We start from the raw sequence: 5,970 nt of genomic DNA on the forward strand, positions 1-5,970 counted from the left end.
GCCTAACCCTGACCACAAACCATAAGTCTAACCTCACAGGTAACCCACCTGACCCTAAAACTAACCTAAACTCAATTTGCACCTTGGTCCTAAACCCAACCCCCAACCCCCCACTGGCATTTAAACCAAATGGGGACTCGACTTTTGTCCCCAAATGTCCCCAAATGTCACCAAACAAACCCACGCCAACATGCATGCATTTACACACATGCAGAAAATGTAAGCTGCAGACAAATCTAAAGGTTAACGTGTAAATCTGTGTTTTCTATCCCAAGCATAAGAAAACAGATATTCTTCTTCTACTGTTGTTAACAAAGACGAAAAACTTCAGTTTCTGGCAACATTGAATATCAAACTTCCATAAACARCTTGGCAGTAAAATAGGATAACAAACAACCAATCAATAAGAAAAAACATATTGACTGAAGGAGTTACTGATAAAATAAAATCTGAAGTGGGAAGTTATACTGTGTCCACGGTAAAGAAAGTACTTTGTGAACACATGAAACATCTGACTGAGCACATAGGACTGGAAAATTTGACCAATCTAGAAGACCCAGGTCTATTGTGATTAAAGCCTGATAGTCACATTGATGTTTTTGAGGCATTGCATTCTACTTTGCTGATGATAAGTGTCTAGAACAAGGCCTGTGGGATTTAACTGCTGATCTTTAAAAACATCAATCAAGATGTTCGGTTGATTTTTTAAATTCAATTTATAGTTATTAGTTTCATCCACTAATTGATAAACCATAAGAAAAACAGACTCTGTCTCAGTAATCCGATGTGTCAGATGTTATAGTAATAATTTTCATATATCAAATGGTTTAAATTATTTTTTTTTTTGTGAATGTTGGTCTCATTAGCTGGAAACATTGTGCTGTCAGGTAAAACTATTTCTATAAATCCCAGTCTTGACCAGGATCTTATGTTTGACCCTCCAACTCCAAACAAAGTACTTCAAACACGCCTGAAAAATGAAAGATGCTGCTTCAGGCCATGATGACATTAGAACCGGGACTTGTAACATGTCCTGTCTTTGTCTCTTACAACAGGTATTTTACCCAAGGATTGAAAAGTAGCTAAAGTGACACTTTTGTTTAAATCTGGGGATGCTAATTTATTCAATAAAAAAGCTTTATACAAGAATTTCAAAACATTTGGTTGATAATTGAGATTACAGCCCCTGAATTTGGACACACCCCAAAAGTTAACCAGTTATAGATGTTATAGATAAAATAAAACTTATCCACTTGTCCATGAGATATTTTGTAAACAGACAAATACATAGGATGTAGTGGTCTGCCTTGATGAGATAAATACACCTTGCAGTAATAAAAATTGCATTTCTGTTGTTCTCTAATTTTCTCCTATTCTTAGAATAAAAAGAGCCTCCCTGAGTGATTTGAGCTTCTAACCAAGGCATCATATTGCCTTGACTTATTCACGTTGTGTTTTCAGAGGTATCACATTTTAAACACTCAAATTTATTTTTCCCAAACAAACAGCTGCCTAATATTCTGAAAATTAAACAACAGCAAMGCAGCAGATGGCTCTAAGACTGTGAAAGTGGTTTCAAGCTGTTTTCTCAAGTGACTCTTAATAGAAATGGGTGACGAGTGGGGAAGAACAAAAAGGTGAAGAACGCTTTGATTGTTTCAGAGGTTAATCAAACTCAACTTTGACTCCAAAGGACATCAAGTACATTCAGCAGTCTGTGGATGATTTTATATAAGAGCCTTCCAAAGAAAACATTCCTGCATCCGCACCATAAAAGTGCATTTGCCAAAGAACGCTATGAATCCCTAAGGAGTTTTGGCCATACTCATTGGCAAGATTCCAAAATCTGCACTAGCATTTTGAAAAGATAAAACACTGAAGATAAATCTTAGACTAATAAATGAATTCAGTGTTCCTTCAAGGGGAAGTTAGTTTTTATTTTATGTCTTAAAGTCAAAAACCCAGACTGTAAAAGGATGAGATCAGATCTCGGTAGATTGCATCAAAGCACACTAATGCTAAGTTTTTCTTCTAGAATTCAACGAGTTGTTTGTTTCACTTGGCCTAAAATTTAGCATTCCCTGTTGGAGTCAGCTCTGTCGCTCCATTATGTTAAAAAAAACTGTGTGCATGTATTTTTCCTCACCCAGGAGACATTTCAATATAACAAATCAACTCACTTTTTTAAATAAAACCCCTTGATATTGTCACTACCTACAAATATCTTGGAATTACTTTGGATTCTCATTTGACTTATCGTGATCATGTACAAGTCTTAAACACTAAGTTGAAACAGAAATTATACGTTTATTCAAAAATTAGATCCAATCTGACATCTTCTGTTTCAAATTTCTATTTTCATGCCATTATACTCTCAACCATGTCGTACTGTTTACCTGTTTGGTCTCTTACAACAAATGAAATCTTAGAACCCATAGTTAGGCTCTACAACAGGGCCTACAAAATTCATAAAAAAAACTTCCTGGTTGGACTCATCACTGTACAGTTCTTTCATTGTCTGATGCCTTGACTTTTCAGAATTATGTTTTGTATAGTGGTATTAATTTATATTTTCAGATCTTTCAAGGTGCCAATTATGGATCTCTCTGTGCATTGCTGCCCAAATCAAATTCTGGAAGTGGTCATTCAACTAGATCTGTTGCAAAAGGACAACTGATATTACCAACTTTTAAAAACGGTTGCGGCCAGAGGTCTTTCTTCTATGTTTATACTAAAGCATGGAATGACATTCCTCAAAACATGAAGTCCATTTCAAAACTACAGCCCTTTAAGAAGAATCCTGTCTGCCATCTGCTGGACACTTTTTGTTGTGCTCATATTTAGACGTCCTATTTTACAAATGCTGCCTTTTTGAAATTTGGTATGCTTGTTTGTCTTTGTGTCTATGGTGTATAATGATGTGATTATGATGCTGTAATTCTGAGTGTTTTATGTGCTGCAGAACAGGAACCTGCTGTAAAACAGCAATTATGCTGAGTCAGGCTTGATTTTTAGTAATCTTTTCCTGTTAAATCAATAAATCAAATCAAAATCCATTAGAGAAATGTACAAAGGAATATAGCTTGTTGTATAGAGGTAGATCTGATGTCGTCTTCAGTAGAGAGAAAATATCTGGTAATGGTGTTGAGAATTAAATGTTTGACTTTGAATTTTTACTTAGTTTTGTTTTCTTTTCAGGCTCTGAGAAGGAGGTAGGAAGATCCAGCAGTCCAGAGTGAGGTAGCAGAGGATAGTCATGTCTGATACCACAGATTTCCTTTTCGATACTTAAAACTAATAAAATTCAGGCAGGTGTTGGTGATACTAATACGGTACTGATACTTTGTGCAAATACACCTAAGATGTCGTAAACATAAAAAAGTAGTACTTTTCAAATCACTGCTTCAAAATACAAAATATAAGAGTGATTTCTTTATTTATGTTAAACTCAGAAGTAATTTGATGTTGCATCCTTATTTACAATATGACCGAGCTTTCCAATAGAAAAAAACAAAAAGTGGACACTATCGTATAAAATATGTGAAGATTAAAACATTAAAGCAAGAAAAATAATAAAACCATTAAAGAAATAATAATTTGCATTACATAAACATGTTTACATGAAAATACTGAACATGTAGCATCTACAGACTGACCTTAGCATTACCCAGGCGGAAGAAAAAGTAGTTCTCCCCAACCGTGTATTATTTAGGCAAGATTTTAATAGTTTAGTTACTTTCCACTGTGTTCCTGTTAATTATATACATTACCTGAAAAGACTGAAGTATCAAAGTATCAATATTTTGATTTTAGAATTGGTTTTAGAGTGTAAAGTTCTAGTATCGGTTGTACTGACATTTCAGTATCGATTCCCAAATCACTAGTGGAGAGTGGGTCATGCAGGTAAGTGGTTTGGTGAGGATATACTTGTTGAGAATTGGCAGCTTGTTTGAGTAAGAAATTTCAGTAAAATCTGAGAAGCCGAGAGAATTTGGAGTTGATTTGCTGTGATGGTCCAGTTCAAAGCTTAGCTGTGCTCTGAGCTGCTGTCATACAGAGGCTGAGATAATCAGTGATTGTCCACAGGTGAGACTACTGCATCAGGAAGTGTGGGAAAGAGAACCTGCCAACCCATAGCTCCACATAAAGGAAAATTTAAAGGAATATGCTGACTGCAAACTGAAGTTGTTCAAAAGAACCATCAACAACAGGTAAGATACTGTTCATAACCTTCCAACAGAACCACACTTCTAAAGATATACAGCAAGTTATCGCCTTAAGCACCCCCTCCCACTTCCTGCATTTTAGATATGGTCAAAGTGTGTCAAAATGTTTTTTTTTTACAGAGAGGAGACAGCAGATAAGCAAGTTGTGATTTTTATTTAGTCCTTTTCACATTCACAGCCTTGCCTGGTGCCATCTATCATGTGGAGTGTTATTTTCTTCTAGCATGAGGTCTGGCAGTCTTGCTCCATCAGTACTGTGTGCATCTGTTGACTTACAAGGATCAGTACTGTCTTTGGAATCTGACTCTGTTCAATTGACGTGCCTCCGGTCTATCTCTGTCTCTGCAGTCCTTGGCCTCTGTTTCAAACATCGACTCTTTCAACCACTTCCACCCTCTCCAATTCCCCCTTCCCCTTCATGGTCTTCAAAGCAGCAGGCAGAGGTCTACAGAAGCTCTGCAGCTTCTAAAATATGGATATTTTTCATGCCTATGGGACRCTGCCTGCTGCAGTGATATGTTTCAAGGCAAAACTGCACACAGCTGTGTTTGTCGCTCAGATGACGTGTGAAAAAATTCCCATTAATCACAAATTATGACACAAAGACACACGTCGCAGTTTATGTCTTGGTTCAGTTTCAATTCAAGTTGAAGTTATGTATCAGGTCAGAAGTACTGACTAAATTTCCGTTTTTACAAACATCGTTCTGATCTTCTGATCCCACAAAGCTGTTATTTCTCCTGTCATCTAAAAAATACCTTCACCGAGCAGCACATAACTGTTACTTTGTGCTCCGCAAAAATCAATTCAGCAAACGTAAAACTAGGCCAGTCTTTTTGTGTGGCTGAAATTGGTCATCAAGTGCCTATAATCATGTTTAAATTGAATCGCCAGTATAGAGGAAATGACTCATTTCCGATTTGTGTTCGTCTTTTGACAATAGCTGACAGATTTTCAGYAGGTGTTGTATTGAAAAGCAATGTCAACTCTTTTTTTTTTCAGAGACACGTGGCCCAGTTGTTCAATGGACCCTAATATTGGCAACAAGTTTTAATTTTGGATTAACAAAAATTTTAATCAATTATCAGTCAAATGCTGAGTTTTGATAAAATATTGTTCATCACTTTTTTCTAAACTTTAAAGCTGTTGAATCATTTGTAAGCAGTTTCTGTATTTTTAAAACCCAAATTTCAGAGAAATATAAATTCATTCAGTCATTTTGTTCAAAATCGAGAAGCAAACTTAACAAGTTYGGGAGGTAAACCCAAACATCCCTCRTCTATAAACGACGAGTTGGGAGTGAAAATGCACTGAAGACTGATCCCAGCCACTCTACGAAGGAGGCTTGTTTCAGCCATTTGTATCTWTGATTTTGTTTTTATAGTCACTCTCCAATTCTAGTGAATATACAGCAGGTGAGAACTAGGACTATCGTGGAAATCATGAGCTTCAGCTTTTGGATGAGCTCCTTCACCCTTATAGGCTAAAGTTCAATCAGGTATTTGGGCTTTTAAACTTAACCAAGTAGCTTTGGTCAATTTACTTACATAAGAGTTTTCCTTAAAGCAACACATAAAGTGGGGTGCGAAGGTTTGGGCAGCCTTGTTAATTTTCCTGATTGACCTTTATAAATCATTGATTGTCTGGATAAAAAAAGATCAGTTAAATATATCATATAGGAGACAAACACAGTGATATTTGAGAAGTGAAATAAAGTTTATATGATTTACAGAAAGTGTGCAAT

Source organism: Austrofundulus limnaeus, unplaced genomic scaffold (assembly GCF_001266775.1).
Source record: "Austrofundulus limnaeus strain Quisiro unplaced genomic scaffold, Austrofundulus_limnaeus-1.0 Scaffold38, whole genome shotgun sequence".
Taxonomy (NCBI): Eukaryota; Metazoa; Chordata; class Actinopteri; order Cyprinodontiformes; family Rivulidae; genus Austrofundulus; species Austrofundulus limnaeus.